This window comes from Dipodomys merriami, unplaced genomic scaffold (assembly GCF_024711535.1).
Source record: "Dipodomys merriami isolate MVZ:Mamm:240054 unplaced genomic scaffold, mDipMer1.0.p SCAF_36, whole genome shotgun sequence".
In the NCBI taxonomy this organism is placed as follows: Eukaryota; Metazoa; Chordata; class Mammalia; order Rodentia; family Heteromyidae; genus Dipodomys; species Dipodomys merriami.
The window spans coordinates 14,923,634-14,942,766 of record NW_027205159.1 but is presented as its reverse complement, the minus strand read 5'-3'; positions in this window follow the sequence as shown (position 1 = coordinate 14,942,766).

Here is a 19,133-nt window from a genome sequence, read left to right as displayed (position 1 = left end):
ACAATGGAAAACATACCAAAAATCTGCTTTGACCTACAGAAAAGTGTTTCCTCTTTATTGGGTGACTGCAAATGAAACACAATCTGAGCTACATGAGTACAGATGCATATTCCTTGTAAGTCATAATAGGCATTGTGTGTGCTGCTTGGGATGAGCAGAAAGACAGAGTTAGAGTGTGAAGATGCCTCCATGACGTTTCCCCCAATACTTTCCCATGATCTCAAAAGTGTGGCTGCATCTGAGCAGCTCTGTCAGCAAGTGGAGGCACCAGGAAGAGCAGCTGGGCTAGCCCAGCCTCTCTCTTCTGCTTCTCTGTGAAGTTTGTTATGACTTGTATTACTGTGGAAGGGTAACTACAACTTTTTTGACAGTAATACAAAATGAAAATAAAAAATAAAAAGTAACAACATTTTCAGGCTGCAGGCTGCTGATGCTGAGAGTGAACTGTGCCCCAGATCCATGCTACTGAACCTTGGTGGTATCCCAGATTGCATACCAATTGCATAAAGGATCAGGACCTTTGGAGATTTCCCTGGTTTCTACTGGTGCCAAAGTAAGCTATTGCTAAGGCCCTGACTGGCCCTGAAATGATGGTAACTATGTGTACCAGAAATGCAGACAGGGGTGTTGCTTATGTCAACCTGATGTCACATCTGGCACCTGATAATGGATATATGGATAACATTATCTGTTTAGTTAATTCTACTATCCAAATATTTCCATGAAGAGCCAAGCAGTTCTGTGAACACAGGATGAGAAATCTTCAGTATTATCCTTCCTTACCTGGGAGCCAGAGCATCAAGAGGAAGGGCCCTCATGTCTGTGCTGTGTGCTGACTAAAACCTCCTGCACAGATTGTAAGCAGCATATGAAGAAATGGACTGTGCTGCATGCAAATCAGCAGGGCTGGACAGGGCTAGGTAGAGTTGCAGGCTGGAAGATCTTGGTGACAAAGAACAGACCTAAAGACCCCAGATTTCCACTTTGTTTCTAGAACATGTGTTTGCCTCTGGTGAGGAAAAAACAGATATGTGTCCTGTGAGAAGAATAATAATCTAATGAACATTATCTAAAAGTTGCTAGTTTTTTTTCTTAATGTAAGTCACTCAGAGATAAACATTTCCAAGGCAAGTTAATTTTATAATTCCTCTGCATTTGGTATTAGTGGATTTTATGACACACAATTCCTAGAATATGATTAATAAGGATCATTATTACCCTGACACAAGTGTTATAAAACTGATCATGCATGTGGAGATAGAAAGATAGTCAAGAAAATGCAGAGGTAGATAAAGAAAGCTATCAAAATTCTTAATGAAAAATACTTCAAAAGTATATGTGAATTTGTATTGTCAAAGCTCATAGAATTCTTTTTTTTTTTTTTTGGTCCGGTCGTGGGGCCTGAACTCTGGGCCTGGGCGCTGTCCCTCAGCTCTTCAGCTCAAGGCTAGCCCTCTGCCACTTGAGCCACAGTGCCACTTCCGGCTTTTTTCTTTTTTTGCTTATATGGTGCTGAGGAATCGAACCCAGAGCCTCAGGCATGCAAGGCAAGCGCTCTACCTCTGAGCCATCTTCCCAGCCCCAGCTCATAGAATTCATAAATTTTATAGACCATGATAATGACAACGTGCCTTGTAAAGGTTAAAATGTTTGTGACTTTAACTAAGTATCACTATTCCACAATACTGTGAAATTTATGTAATCACCTAATCTCAATTTAAAAGAATAGTGAGAGAAGGGATGGGATAGAAGCGATGGGTGACAATGTTGTCGGACACCTTGTACTCATAAACTGTTTTGTAGAATGAGAACTTTTTACAACTACTTAAAGATATAATAATAAAAATGTTGAAAAGGAGTTAATCCATAGGTAATTGGGAAAATGCTAACAAAAAAGTATCTGTGCAATTAGGTTTCATGAGCTGAGGTGTATAGACTATCTACTGGTGTTTGGGTTGGTGCCTTGTACATTACTTATAAATAAGGGGTTTCCTTTTCTTCTGAAGGCCCTTCATCATCACCTCCCTCTAGGACAGGACAGCTCACATTAGACATTTCCCACTTAATCTTAGGAAGATACATAGTATCCTAGCTAGCTTGGTGCGTATATGCACTGTTGTCCTAGATATTCAATAAATTTTTAGAGGACGTTTATGTCTGTTATCTTAATGGAAATTTGTACCCTCTCAGATGCTGAGGTGTTCTCTAAATCAAGGGCTCAACTACTTTAACTTCCCTGTGTTCCTTTAGCCTGAAAATCTTTCAAGTTACATTTTTTAGGTCCTAAGTAAAACTGTATGTATATATATTTGTTGGTCATAGAACTCTGGGCTTGGGCCCTCTCCCTCAACTCTTCAGCTCAAGTTGAGTACTCTACCACTTGAGCCACAGTGCCACTTCCTGTTTTCTGGTGACTTATTGGAGAAAAGAGATTCATGGCCTTTCCTGCACAGGCTGGCTTTGAACCATGATCCTCAGATCTCAGCCTCCTGAGTAGGTATGATTACAGGCATGAGCCGCCTGCGCCTGGCTACTAAAGTAATATTTTGCATGCTAGGACTGGAGATTTAACTTTGGGCCTTAGAGGTTTCCTGAACTTTGTGCTCAGGGCTGGTGCATACCCACTTGAGCCACAGCTTCACTTCCAGATTTTTTGGTAGTGAATTGAAGGTAAGGTAATTATGGACTTTTGTACCAAGGTGGCTTCCAGCCAAAAGCCACAGATCTGAAGTTCCTGTGTAGCTGGTGGTATGGGCATAAACTACCACCAAAATACAGTAAAGCAGTTTTTAATGATGGTTTAGGGCCATGTGACCCAAGAAGGTTCAGAGGTATAAACTACACTGTTGTCAAGGGTGAGGACAATTAACTGAAGCCACATAGTATGGAGAGGACATCTTCAGCCTGGGAACAAATGACCAGAAGCAGTGAACCCCCCACCCACATGGAGACTAGCATGAGGGGCACATCACCCCATGCTGAATGATCTCTCTTCAATATCATTCACTATATAATCTGCATCTAGGTAGTGTTTTGATCATCCTTAGCTTCTACAACATTGATGCCCTTGGTATTACATACTAACCTAATTGATCCAAGAAGTACTTTGCAATGATGGTTTTATCCTACCTGAAAGATTTACCCATCCCTTTCACTCCTCTGATATTTCACTTTGATCTTATCACATGGTTCCCCAAGTATCTGCTATTGACTTTAGCTCTACCATGCACTGCAAGACAAAGTGGGTACTCAAAGAACAAGAAGAAGGCAGCTGGCTGGTGGCTAAGAGTGAAGGCCACCTGGTAAATTATAGGGGACATATTAATAGGATGAGGAAGGGAGATCCCAAGAACATGTATTTGAGTGGGTTGATAGAAGCCTGGCTTTAAAATCTTGAGAGCCTTGTAAAAATGCTTGATAGGAAATATTCATTACCTTACTTGTGTAACTGTAATCCCTTTGTATAGTATCTTTACAATAATATGTAATATATTATATATTCATATCTACATAAATATGTATATATAAAATCTCAATGCCCATGCTCCAGGGCTGGTTTAGCAAGTGTGAACTTCTGGCTGCTGAATTTCAAGTCCACACAGACTTCAAGTACTGGAATATATGGAATAGTGGTCTCAAACCAGAATTGCACTTTGGCTTACCCTGACCTTGGTTGTGAGGGAAGGAGCTCCTGGCTGAGAAGCGAGGGTAAGAATGCGGGAACAGAAGGAGACCAAGATTGCTTTCTATGAGGCAAGAAGGAAGTGTTTATAGGCTGAGCCATGAACCTGAATTAGTTCTGGGACCTTGGTGAAAGTCTGAGAGTCCCAGACTTCAGAGAATGGCTGACTCTGTGGGAAAGATGCTGGAGGCGCGGGGAGGGTGACTGGGATATAGTGGAGAGTCTTCAGTGTCTTCGGGAAGATCCAAAATCCACTGAAGCCGATAATCTTTTTTTGTTGAGTTTTTTTTTTTAATGTGAAAATATCCTACAGAGGGGTTATAATTACATTAGCAAGGTCATGAGTACATTTCTTATCAAGCGTTGCTGCCTCCTCCTTTGTTTCCCCTTACCATCCCTTCCCATCTCCAACGCCCCCAACCAGCCCCCACAATGCTACAGTTGTAAAGTTAGTTTTTCGACATACCTTTTTTTACTCTCAGGGTTGCAATGGGTCCACCTATATCCCTATTTAAACGGTTTGTTTTTCCCTTCCCCTCCACAAATTATACCATCATCAAATACAGTGAAAGGTTATACCGTGGTGGAGGGACATACAAAGCAACAAAGAAATCATCTTATAAATATGCTAGAAACAATAGCAAGAAAGAAAAACTATTTGAGTCTTTATCTTGGGGTTCGTTTTGCCTAACATGAACTTGTCTGACCATTTTGCTTGTCTCAGACATATACTAGTTATTGCAAATAAGGGAAACCAAGGGACCTGTGTTTCTTTGGTCCTGGCTTACTTCACTTAATATAACTCCTAACAGAACAGAAAGGAGGACTATTGTTTAAATAGGGATAAAGGTGGACCCATTGCAGCAATGATATGTACAAGATTCTCTCTTGAAAAACTTTACAATTTCGTGGCTAGGGGATATGGGAGGGCAAGGATGGTAAGGGGAAACAAAGGAAGAGGCAATTATACTTGATAAGAAATTTACTCATTAACTTGCTCATGTAATTTGAATCCCTCTGTATGGTACTTTGACAATAAATATTATTAATAATGAAAAGGAAAGGAAGACTTTACATAGAAATGAACACAGGAGCTATATGATTATTTATATGTAATAAAGTAGTTATTAACATATTAATAATACAAATTTTAATGGTATAACTGGTCATTTTAAACTTTGTTTTGAGAAAACACACTAGGGCACAATGGATAGTCACCACCACAAGGCCTTTCCTCACTCTTATCCTGAGCATCATGAAGATCAGGATGCAATCTGTGTCCTTGAGGACAAGCAGTGACCTGCTCACTGCAGAGGACTCTGGAAACCCAGTAGGGTCGGCACTGACACTGCAGCGTCTTCTCATCTCCCACAATTGAGCAAGGTGTGTGCATATGTTCTCATGAGAGCTGCATGTCTGCAAAGTCCACCCTCCTTCCCTCACCTTGCTGACCTGTACTTAATGAGCTCCCTATAAGAATCATGGTGGAAGTGTCAATCTTGTAAAGTGATTACACTTTCCAAAATAAAATATGGAATAGTCAGCAAACTGTACATTAGGAAACATGACCCCCCTGTAATTATAGTCCCAGTTGCCTTGAGTGTTATGAAAGCATGGCAGAATGCTCCCCAACTTCAAACTCCTTTTTACAAGGAGGCAGCCTCAACCATGTTTTCCCAGAGTTTCTAAAGTCAGGGATCAGTTTTGTTTTGTTTTGTTTTTTTTTCTCTTTGTGGGGTTTTGTTTCCCCCTCGTGGCAATGTCATGACATAACACCTGGCAAGATTTTCATTTGAAGTTCTGGTTTTGTTTTGTTATGTTAAATGTTTATCTCAACAGAGATATGTAAGAGAGTCAGTAATTTTATATGCAAAATTATGTCATTTTATTTACATTACATTTAGATTAAAGCAAATTGAAGTTTTACATGATGTCTGCTGATTCCAGCTTAAGTAACTACCAGTGCCCTGACTGTTCCTAAAAGTGATGACTCTGTCTTCTAGAGATGCAGACAAGGATAGAGAGTGGGTCAGCTGGATGTCACATCTAACACCTGCCATTGACAACATTAAAAGACAACCTATAATTATGCATTATTTAGAGAACTTCCTTGAAGCAGTGTTGGTTACAATGAGCTTGGTGAAGCTATGCATTTTCTTTCCTTACATGTGAGACAGAGCAGCAGGAGACCCAGGACCTGAACAGATGCCTTCTTGACCATGCTGTATGCTGATTGGGAGGATTGATTTCTGCATAAGGTGTGAGCTGCCTTACAAGAAGTGCTCCAGGCAGTGGGCTGTGCTCTTGACATGTGCAAATCAGGGTCTGGGAGGGAGGAGCACAGCTGCAAGGCTAATTGACTTTAGTATCTCAGCACAGACCTGTATTCTTCAAGGTGCCCTAGACATGACCAGGGTAGCACAGCTGTGCTTGCAGGAGATGTTTTTCCATGGAGTCCAGAGAACCAACTGAATTCATATCCTATCAATAGAGTGAATTGTGATTTAATTGTTGTTCATGACAAGCTTTTCATACTAACTTTTTATTTAAGCCAATCTTTTCAGTGAAAAATAGATCCAGAAATGTATAATTCATTACTTTGATTAAATTTCCTATTTAAATTATTTCTATGAACTTTTTAATTGGTAACTATGAACACAATTATACCTTTGCCCAGAGATGGAACAAAATTTAAAACTCATGATAGCTAGCAAGCTAGATAGTTATTCAGCTAACAAAGTAGATGGATGATGGATGGATGGATGGACAGTAAGATAGACAGACAGATAGATTAAAATATGATTATAGAAACCTAATTATTTTAAATTGAATAACAATGAAAACTATAACAATATAGTATTGAGCTATAGTGTCATGGTCAGCAATTCACAATTTACTCAGTGTAAATCTGCTATCAACTCCATATAAATGACTTGCTGTCTTCCAGTCCTGAATGTGTCTTCCCACCACCAAGGTCTAGGACAGTTAACATCAGATATTTGCTCTGTTAGCCCAGAAGCCTCCTCCATCATGGCTTGGCATGCTTTGTCCCTAGGCAACACACTGGGCCCATGTAGTAAAGGCAGTAAATGATTAGCCCCAACCCCCTTTCCCCGAGAAAGCCCTCCTTCAGAATAGATATAACCATAGAAGGCAGCAAAATCTCCTAGACTTCATAGGTTGTATGCTCTCCTGAGAACATTTTTACTAGGTTTTTATCTAAGCAAATCTTACAGGAAAAGACAGCTCCAGATATGCATAAGTAGTTAGTTTTTACTAGATACCCTGACTCATTAGCCTGTTTTCTTTTATTAAAAAAAACTTTATTTAGTGATCATGAATAGAATTACCCAATTACCCAGAGATAGAATGAGATTTAAGACTGAAGATAGATGGAGAGATAGAAAAATGATTAGAGAGAAACCGGAAATATTTCAATGAATGATGAAGACATATGTGAAAATATACTTTGTAAAATATATTGTTATGTTCTTCAAAGTACAGTCTACCTACTGGGTATCTGCTATCACCTCCACATAAGCCATTTGTTGCCCTCCACTCCTGAATGCACTTTTCCATAACCAGGATTTAGGACAGTCAACATCAGACTTTGGCTCTCTGTATTTTGAAAGGACAAAGATTCATGAACAGCTTTGTGATCATTCTACATGCCTGAGGTAGAAGTCTCCTACACCTTTGGATGACATTCATGTTTCTGTCCTTTCAAATTGTTCCCATTCAGAAACTGAGATATTCTCTATCCTACAAACTGAAGTCTATTCAGATTACTCTGCTTTATAAACATGTGCATTACTATGTTACCCATCTCTTTTAGTGTCAAACTGAAGAAATCTTTAGTGGCTAAACTAATGTCTGGGCTTGTAACCCAGACAAGCAAAACCTCAAAACCTTACTTGAAATAAATGACCTAAAGCAAAAAGATCTGGATATGTTGCAGCAATAGAAGAGTCCTTGTGAAGTCTTGAGTTCAATCCTCAGTAGCACAAAAAAAAAAAACACAAAAAGAAAGACCAGCATCTTAAAACTAATGCCATACATTTTCAAGTGCAGAATTCACTGGTGCTGACAGGGCTTCTGTGTGGCTGCCCTGCAGAACACTAAGATGATCCCCATATTATATCTGAGCTAAGGCTGAAGAACCATGAGCACTCAGATCACAATTATGATGTCATTTATAAATGTGAAAATTTCCCAACCCAGTGACTACTCAAGATGTAGAAATGAATGAATCATTATGGTACTGGCAAGTATTAAGTGTATTATTCTTTCTTTGAGGACACTAATTTCACACATTTCCAATCTAATTGTCTGTTAATACAAATGTATTAGCATATGGACAGGCACTACTAACATTTCGATGTGCCTTTTCCACAGTCTGTGTAAGAAGGATTTTCCTCATTGGACCCCTGTGTGTCTATGCTAAGAGCTAGAAGACCTCAAATGTCAGTGACCTGGGGGAAGTGTTTAGATCACTGACGGTGCTGCCTTTGGGAGGGTTAAAGGAGTAAGTCAGATCTCTTTAATAGTCAATTGGTATGACGTGAAGACAATCAAATAATCAGCCTCTTCAACATGTGGCTTTCTAATAACACACCATATCCTAATACAGACATGACAGTCCTCACCTGAGAGTCCTCACCTCCACTGCACCTAGAACTTCCTAAATCTAAAAGTATGGATAAAACAAAACTGTTCTTTGTACAGTGCTCAGGTACTTTGTTTTAACAACTAGGAATGAGCTAATGAAGGTATGTGTATGTGTGTGCACATGCATGTATATGCAGTTGCATATCTGTGTATTTAACATGTGGGTTAAATAGACATGTTCTAAAATGGGGCTAGTAGAGATGTAAGGAGACTCTCTTACCCTTGATACTCATCCTGTAAACACAGCTGATTTTTCTTCTGCCAGTCCTCATGCTGGAATGCGCGGCCTAGGCACTTTTCTTGCAGTATGTGCACGCAAAACTCGTGCTCTACCACTAGAGTCAGAACTCTACTACCAGATCTTTTTGGTTAATTAGAAATAAGAGTCTTCCTTTACTGTCTGGGTTGGCTTTGAACCACAATCTTCAAATCCCAGTCTCCTGAGTAGCTGTGATTACAGTTGTGAACAACCAGGCCCTGGCTTGCACACAGCTTCTTAGACCTAACAAGGAACACTTGTTATCTTGCTGAACTGAATATTCACATTCAGTAGATCTGAGATGGTCACATGGTCTTCATGATGTTGATGATGGTGAATTCTGTACACACCCTGAAGAGAAATACTGCATCTCTATTTAGTTGAGTTTTGTTTTTATATTGTTAAGAAAGAATTTGGTTTGCTTGTGAAGAGATTCTTACATATTTCATGCAAAAATTTCATTTTCCACTGACCTGTGACTTAATGAAACTTCCTTGCTTTGCTTGCAATATGTTGATGATACTTAGAATCAATGTGGACATGTTCTTGGCTAATGAAATCCTGATCAAATACTTGAGTTTTGGGTCATATGACCACAAAGGGTGGCCAGCTCTCAACTTCTATTACACAGTTTCTACAGGAAGTGTATTTCCCAGAACTCTTTTCCCTCTCTGGTTTCCTGTGGATATAATAAATGAGGGCCTCACATAGGATTCTAGGTCTTAAGATGACTCAGTCATATCCATCCCCAGATATAAAGGAGGAAATAGTTGAGAGCTGTAGGCAACTGAGGACTTCATATATTTTTACACATTTTATATGTATTAGGTATGTTTTATATTTTTTATTGTACAAATACTGTAAAGAGGGTTACAGTTACATGAATAAGGTAATGAGTACATTTCCTTTTGAGCATTGATACCTCCTCCTTTGTTTTGCTCCTACCATCCTTTCCCTTCCCACCTCCCCAGCTCCTCCCTCCCCTACCAAGTTGTTCACTTTCAACATAGTGTCTTGCATATCTCATTGTTACAATAGGTCAACCTGTATATTATATGTTTTAACATATTTTATATGTCTATGATTTTTCTGTTAACATATTAATGTGTATATCTGACTATCAGTAAGTTCATATATGTAAGCCCATTTCTAATTCCTCTGATATTTATTGATATTCATGGGTCAATTGCAAATTAATTGTGTTTTTTTGAGAAGGTTATTTGGTAGACTCAACTTCATTACTTTTATTTACATAATCTCACATTTGTCCCTGTATTCTATCGCTTTATGTTTATTTTACAAATACTTATATTATGTAATCAGTTCTCATAAAAATGCATCTTCTCTATGCGTTCATGTTTCATATATATACAGTCATTATTTCAATAATAATAAAGTGTAATAAACTCCTCTAAATCTAGGGCCTTGTAACACAAATCATTTATGTTAGAGCAAAGACAAATTCACAATTGCACTGATGTGCCAATCCAGGCAGGGCTCAGCTTCTTCATTTTGTTGCAGGTCCCTGGTCTTGTCTCCATTGTGTGGAATTGTTTGATCTGGAACAGAGACATAAGAGGAAGTGACCACTTAGGATTATATACATTCTGCTGTGGTCAAGCTATTGTCACAAATTTATGTCCAAATATTCCCAGAATAGAACCATGAATTTTAAAATATCTGTCTTTATAGCTTATCAAATTACTAATAAACATTTATTCCATTATTCTTTCAAAGGACTGGATCACATGACTGAGAAATAATCATGAATTTGCAGTTTGGCATCCAAGAACAAAAATTAGTTTTTGTTAATTAGACAAAGATGTAGTTGTGTTGCTACCATTTTTTTCTTAAAAGGTCTTCGTTGAAGTCAAAATCTCTTAAAGCTTAGATTCCAAAACATCCCATGGAAGCCTGTTAACTTGTTGAAATGCAGAGCATCATTCCTTGAAGAAAGGTGGATCAGCTATTTTGCATTTGTAACCAGTGTTCATGGATGTTGAGTATATTTCTGGTTTCAGGAAAAGAATGAGTAGGAATGCTTAATTATATATATTTAGGTAAACAAATATTCCTCCATTATTTTCCATATGTGTGTTTGCCTGTGTATGTGCTTTTCTAGAAAGGTATACCACTAGCTGACAAATGTTGATTACAAATATTTAATGTAATTTCTCATTTTGTAATTCCCATTATTAAAATGATTTTCTGTTGATATGATAGTAGACTCAATAATAATTTCTGGAAATGACTCCACGCATGCTCCATTTGCAGCTCTTAGACGGGAAGTAATGATAACAGCTGACTTGTCAATCACACAGTAATAGCACTGTGGCGGAGGCCCCGTTATAATTAATTTTTCTTTTCTGATGAATCACAGACTTGTGAGAGGCAATGAGGAGCCCAGGTGAGAATTAGAAATCTGATGGGAACTTCTGTTAAAATGCCTGAGCAGAGAGGAGAACTGAGATTCAACTCTGACATTTCTGGCTGGTCTTCCACAAAATGCTACAATTGTGGGTAAACATTGCATTAATTGTTCCTGTAAAGATGTTTCCATAAGTAACTTAAAGCTATTCCATAAGTTCATATACATTCCAGACCTATAAGTGATACCTATAAATGATACCTTGATGAACTCAGAGCATTTCCAACTTCATGCCACTTTTTCCCAGCTGGATTGAAGAATATAATGGTGAAACAATTTATAGCATCTGAAGCAGATGCACACTGGACATTGGTGGAGACTTGAGAATTCCCCAAGTCCTAGCCTGTGAGCTGTCATAATTCCTGGTGTCTAAGGTGATAGGAGTGGATACAAGACACACAAGATTAATGCTGCCCTCTTGACATTTTTTATATAAAGACACAGAGGTTGAACAGATGAAGTCAGTCTCAGACTTCTGTGACATATGAAACATATTACAGGGTTTCACCACACACCACTCTCTTAAGTAGAGCCAGAGCCCCAATACATAGAAGCAGAGAATACTGTGCTTTGTGCAATTTGTATCTTCCCCAAGTTGATCCAGCCAAGAGACACTGATCAAACTCTGATAATGGCTTGATGGTCAGGCTGGGTTTGAAGAACACACAGAGCAGAAGCTAGAAAACGCAAAATTGGGTTTCCAGGTTATGAACAGAAAGTATGGAAAAAGTTTTAGACTAGTGTGTCCTGAAAGGAAGTATTATAAGTTTCATCACAGAGAGAATAATCACAGCAGACATTTGATTTGTAGATTAGTGGTTGGTTAAAATATTACTGAAGAGAGAATTGCATTTTTAAATAAATACCTAATGGTTTGTCTGGTCTTTAGGTAATTATATTTAGGTATATTTAGGTATAAATATAAATTATATTTAGGTAATTATTGTCCTGGTTGTTATAGGTTGCATTTTGTTGTATTCTCATAAACTCTTCACCTCTACTCAGAGTGGCTCAGATATTGACCTCAATATCTTCCTCCTAGGCAGACTCACACAATCTGCTGGGCTGCTACCCAGACCAGCCAGCTATGAGGGCAGCTCACCCAGCCAGATGGGAGGTTTCTGTTCAAGGCTGTATCACTGTGGGAGGAAGATGTGTAGCTTGCATGCAGTAATAAACTCCAACATCCTCAGCTTCCACCCTGCTGATTGTCAGTGTGAAATCTGTGCCTGACCCACTGCCACTGAATCTGTCTGGGACCTCAGAGTCTCGTTTGGAAACCAAATAGATCAGGCGATGTGGAGACTGGCCTGGCTTCTGTAGGAACCAATACAAATAGGTGTTTCCATTGCTATGCAGAAGGCTCTGACTAGACTTGCAGGAGATGGAGGCTGGATCTCCCAGGGTGACAGGCAAGGACTTTGGAGTCTGGGTCATCACAACATCTCCACTGGATCCTGGAATTAGAATAAGGCAGAGAGAGCAAGTTTATATATAAACATAGAAAGCCATGCATGTATTACTTTTATTTAGCTATCTGTTTCTTCTTATTCATATTCATAATTTAATTTTTAATTTAAAATACTAAGTATTAAAAGCAATATTCTTACTGCAGAAAAGTGTATCTACGAGTCAAGAGCAGTATTTCCACCTAGCAGAGTCTTCACTCAAGCACAGGTTCTCGCTCTTTCTGGACTGCTCCTCACTCTCTCAGACCTAAACCTCCTTGCCCTACCATGAACATCTAACACACTGGTCCATGAGAGCTCACCTCCCACCCTCTCTGATGCCTCACCTCCCTTTGCCCTTACCATGGATCAAGAGCATTAACAGCCATAGGAGCTGAGACAAAGACTTCATTTTTAGGAGTGAAATGAGGACTATAGACAGGTCAAGGCAAGATCATAGCTGAGCCTTTATTTCAGACTTAGGAAGGTCCTCCTTAGGGAGCAATATGCAAATAGCTAGCAGGGTGCAACAGTGTAAGAAAAGAAAAAGGAACAGTGTCTATTGGCCATGCTTTCCTCTTCAGAGAACGTTCTCTTTAGGTCTTTAGCCCACTTATTTCTTGGGCAGTTGTTTCTTTGAGAATTTGCTGTTGGGGGATTTAATTTTTCAAGTTCTAAGTATGTTTTAGATATGAAGCCCTAATCCATTGCATTGCTAGTGAAGATCTTCTCCCCATCTGTGGGCTTTCTATTGATCTTGCTAGCTATGTCCTTTGCCATGCAGAACCTCTTCAATTTTGTGCAATCCTATTTGTCCAAACTTTCTTTCCTTGATTTGTCGTGTTTCTGGGTCTCTTTTAAGAAAATTTGGCCTGTACCAGGAAACCTAGGGTTTCTCTGATTCCATCCTGTAATGATTTCAGAATGTCTGCTTTGACTTCGAAGTCTTTAATCCATTTGGAGTTGCTTTGTTGCAGGGTGATATATAAGGATCTAGTTTAGTATTCTACAAGTGATTAACCAATTTTGCCAGCACCATTTACCTAAGAGGCAAGAACTCTAATAACAACAGATTATGGAGGGGATGTGAAGAGACGGGATCCTTAATGCACTGTTGGAGGGAATGTAAACTTGTTCAACCACTTTGGAAAGTAGTATGGAGGTTTCTCAAAAGACTCCACATAGAGCTCCCCTATGACTCATCAACCCCACTTTTGGGCATTTACCCAAATGATCACAAACAAGACCACACTAAAGCTACCAGCACAACTATGTTTAAGCAGCATTATTTAACATAGCTAAGATATGGAACCAACCCAGACGCCCCTCAAAAGATGAATGGATCAAGAAAATGTGGTTATATACACATTGGAATTCATGCCTCCATCAGAAAGAATGACATTGCCTCATTTGTTAGGAAATGGAAAGACTTGGAAACAATTATATTAAGTGAAGTAAGCCAGGCCCAAGAAACATAGGTCCCATGGTTTCCCTTATTTGCAATAACTAGTGTATGTCTGAGACAAGCAGAAACGGTCAGATAAGTTGATGTTAGGTGAAATGCACCCTAAGATAGGATTCAAATGTTTTTTTTTTCCTTCTTGTGATTGTTTCTAACATACTTATAAGATTATTTCTTTGTTGCTTTGTGTGTCCCTCCCCCACGACATAACCCCTGTTTTCACTGTATTTGATGTTGATATAATTTGTGGAGGGGAAGGGAAAAAACAAATTGTTTAAATAGGGATTCAGGGGGACTCATTGCAAAAATGCAATATACAAGACGTTATGGTGAAAAACGAACTTTACAACTTTGGCCAGTGGGGGGGGGTGGTTGGGGAACTTTGGGGGACCAGGAGCAGTTTGGGTAGATGGGAAGGGACCAGAAGGTGAAACAAAGGAGGAGACAACAATGCTTGATAAGAAATGTACTCATTACCTTGCCCATGTGATTGTAACCCCTCTGTATGATATTTTCACAAAAAAAACCTCAGTGGATGTATACATATGATCATTTATAATTATGGTTTATTTCTTTTGTTTTTTGTTTTTATTTTTTATCTCTTTTCTGGCTGATTTTGTTTCCTGTATCCTTTGTCTGGTATATAAATTTTGTTTTGTTTTATTTTGAAGAGAGTAAGGGGTACCATAGAAATGGTGGGACAAATGGTCAACAAATGCAGCAGTAATACTCACTAGACACTATTGAAATTGAACTACACAACTTTTGGGGCAAGGATCAGAAGGAAGAAAAGGGAGAAAATAGGGGAAGGGATGACACTGTTCAAAAATTGATGTACTTATTACCTGTCTTATTTAACTGTAATCACTTTGTACATCACCTATATAATAATAATAAGAAATGAAAAATAATAAGAGAGTAGTTTATTTTGAGAAGATCAAGCAAAAAAATGTTAGATCCAAACCTTCCAAAATGAAGGTACAAAATTTTTATCATTTTGTCTTTATGTTTTTTAAGTTAATTACGAATTCATGATTCCATTCAACTTCCAAAAGTAGTCTGACAGTGGCATTGAGAAATAATAATAATTAATGTGATATTCAGCATGAAAAAGAGATTAATTTTCTGATAGTTAGATTGTGATGTTGGATGTATTGTTGAGACATGAGTAGAAATAAATTGTTATAAAGACCTAATTTCCTGAAGAAAAAAAGTTCACTATACAAAAATAATAAATATTTCAGGTGGTGAACTAACTTGTTAATTAACTCCTTTAGATCATTGCACAATATGTGCAAATACAAAAATTATATTGTACTTCAAATTAGATTATACTGTGGTAATCAGTAATTGTTTTAAAATTTTTAATGACTTTATCAGATAATATTTTTCAAAAATCTTTTTCACAAGCTATTTTGTATTAGCTTTGCATCTTCTATATACTCTTCTGTAATTTGGGTAGGGGAAAATACAAAGCTTAAATAGGGATACAGGTTGACCCATTGTAACAGTGAGATATACAAGACACTATGTTAAAAACAAAATTTACAACTTTGGTGGGGGCGGGGAGGGGGATAATTGTGGTGATGGGAGGGAAGTGATGGTAGGGGAAAACAAAGGAGGAGGCAACAATACTCCATAGGAAATGTACTCATTACCTTGCTCCTGTAACTGTAACCCCTCTGTACAGTATTTTTACAAAAGAAAGTACAAAAAATATTAACATGTCACTTGAAATAACATTTTTACTAAAACATTTGATTAACTGAAGAAGAAAATCTTTGACTACAAGAAATCAATGTTTAATGTAATGAATAAACGTGTTAATTATGCTAAGTCATTGTAAAATATGTGAACATACCTAAACATCATATTGTACTTCAGACACAATTATATTTTGGCAATAAAACTTAAAATTTTAATGACTATTTTTTCTTTACAAAATCTTTCCAAAAATCTTCAAAAGCTATATTAACTGACTTTTAAATACCTGCTATGGGCCAGGTGTTGGAAGTGCCATTGGAGCCGGCTTGGCTTGTAAGCCCTGGTGAGCAGATGGGGAGGGATAGATTTCAAAATGTTTAATGGAAGATAAAATAAAATATATGCAATAAAGTAAAATGCTCTGAGTTTTATGGACTGTCCACTGGTCTTTGCATTGGTGCCCTGGGCACTGTTTATGAATGGCTGCCCTCCTATTCTGAATGCTCTTAAACTTAAGCATTGTCTCCTTCAAGGATAGTTCACATGAGACATTTTTCCTTAATACTTAGGAAAAGACATGTCTCCTCATCTAGTTTTGTGTGCATCATGCATTTCTGTGCCAGATATTTGCTAAGCTTTTGAGGATATGTGTGTGTTCTTTCTTAATTACTGGAAAAACTTCCTTCTCAGAAGCTGGAGTGTCCTCTAAACCAACATTCATATCTTTTAGGTCCTAAATAAAGCAATATTTTGTGTGTTCTGCCTGGGGCTTGAAGTCAATCCCTAAGCTTTGGGTCTCAAGGAACATAAACCACAGCTTCAATTCCAAGTGTTTGGTGTTTTATTGGAGATAAGATTATCACAAGAAATGCACTTCCTACTTTATGTATATAATTGTAACCCCTGTGTACCTCAACTTGATAGTAAAAGTTTTAAAAAGAGTCTCATAGATTCTTATAACCAATGTTGGGTTCAAACCACAATCCTCAGATCTCAGCTCTTGTGTAACATTATAGGCATGAGCTACCAGTGACCAACAGGAAAACAGTGTTTACTGTGTTTAGTCTGTGTGATCCAGATACAGAATGGATCCAATGCAACAAGGCCAAAGTTGGGGACAGGAAGTAGATCCATGCAGTGTGGAGAGAACATCTTCAACATAGAGAATCAAGGACAAGTGACCAGAGACTGTGAAGCTAGAGTGACATGAAGGTGTTTTCCCCACATGGAGATTAGCATGCGGACTAACTTCATCCCATTGTGCAGATTGCCAGAACTGGAAATGATGAGCAGAGTACTCTCATGGAACTTAACAAAGCCAACACAGTGATGCATAAAGATAATACTGCTCTGCTGTGGTAGCACATGGGCAAATCATTGGCCATTCAGGGGCCTCTTCAAAACCATTCATTACAAGAATGCCACGAGAGTAGTTATTTCATCACCTCTACCTTCTTAAACATTAGCGCTCACTGCACTACATGCTAGCATAACTATTTCAAGTTTTCTACAATGTTCTTCTTTCCTCTTTTGAAAATGATGTATAATCCTGTCTACAAGGTTTACACATCCTTGCCACTCCTCTGAAAATTTACTTCCAATCATATCATATGGTCACTGTGTATCTCCTACTGCCTTTGTCTGAGGGAGATTTGCTCTCTCTACTATGCACTTCGGGACAAAGCTGATACTAAAGAAAACAAGAAGAAGGCAGCTAGCTATTTTGCAGATGTGAAGACTACCTAGTACATTATAAGGGACATATTAACTGGATGAGGAAGAGAGATCCTGAGAGCCTCTACACTTTTATGGTTAAAAGAAGCCAGGTTCTGAGGATAACACATTAAATTCCCATGATCCATGCTCCAGGGCTTACTTCAGCAAGTGTGGACATGTGGCTTGTGAACTTCAAGTCCACACAGACTTCAGGTACTGGAATATATGGAAAAGTTCAAATACTAGCCACAAATCAGAGTTGTGGGCAGGCTACACGGCCATGGGTTATGACAGCTAGAGCTATCTGCCTGGGAGATGAGGCTGAAGACCCCGCTGGTGGGGAAAACCAGCAGACATTTCCATGAATCTTCCTGGAAGAAGAAAATACATCCAGGAAAGGAAAGTGCTTATAGTCTGAGCCATGAACCTGAATGACGTCTGGGACTAAGGTGAAAGTCTGAGAGATCCAGCCTTCAGAGCAGGGCTGACTCTGTGAAAGGATGATCCAGGGCTTTTCTCACTGATTCTGAGGGGGTGGGATAATGTGGCAAGTCAGCAGGGTCCTCAAGACAGAACCTTAAATCCACTGGAGTCCCTTCTTATCAGAACATAGAGGAGCACATCACAAATGAATGCAGAACTTATACATGTATTATTTATATGTAGTAAATTACCTGTTAAATTAATACATTAATAAACGTGATTTTAATTGTGTAAGTCATCATTTTGAATTTTGACACTGAGAAAATTCTCTAATGCACAATGTGCATGTCACCATGTAGCCCTTGCTCACTCTAAGCCTGAGCATCATGAAGCTCAGGACTAAATCTGTGTCCTTTAAGAGTGACCTGCTCATTGCAGAGGGCTCTGGGGACCTGCTGGGGACAGCACTGATACTGCAGCTCCCTCTCCCATCCCACAACTGGACATGGTGACTGCATATGATCCCTTCAGGGCTGCATATCTGCAAGGTCTCCCCTCCTTCCCTCACCTTTCTGACCTGCACTTAATGACTTTACTCTAAGAAACCTGGATCAAGTGTTATCAATGACAGGTATGATTACACTTTAAAAAGTAATATATGACATGGTCAAGAAGTGGCACTGTGGCTCAAAGTGGTAGATCTCTAGCGTTGAGCTGAAATGCTCAGGGACAGTGCCCAGAAACAGAGTTCAAGCTCCAGGACTGACAAAAAAGAAAGAAAGAAAGAAAACAAATGGTCAAAATCTTTTATATGGGCAGACATGACCCCCTCTAATATCATGATCCTAGATTCTATGTATGATATAAACAAGCTCTGAAAGGATGACATGTAGCATAGTGAAGTGTGAAGTGGGACACTGGAGCTGCAAAGCCAGACAAACAAAATGCCACAGGTGATAAATCCAGAGTATGATGAGGAAAGCTCCCACCTGGAGTCCAGAAAGTGAGGAAGCTGTTCACCCTAGTGCCAGATGTACAGGACATTTGCTTGACAATGAATCCACCATCTTAGTGTGAGTCCAAGCAGTTGCTGTAGGTGCACAAAGATAACATTGCTCCCCAAAGGCCAGTAGCTCACAGACCAGGCATTGCCAAAATCAGAGTCCATTTGTACCAGGCCCTACATGACAGGTTCCTATAGTAACCTGGCTAACTGAACTATTTCACACACTATTGGAGCAAAGCAGAGTATAGAAATAAATTCTGTTTTCTTCTCCCCCCCTCCACATAATGAGTAGAGCTTTGATGCTGGACCTGGCTTATTGTAAACATGCACTCCTGGT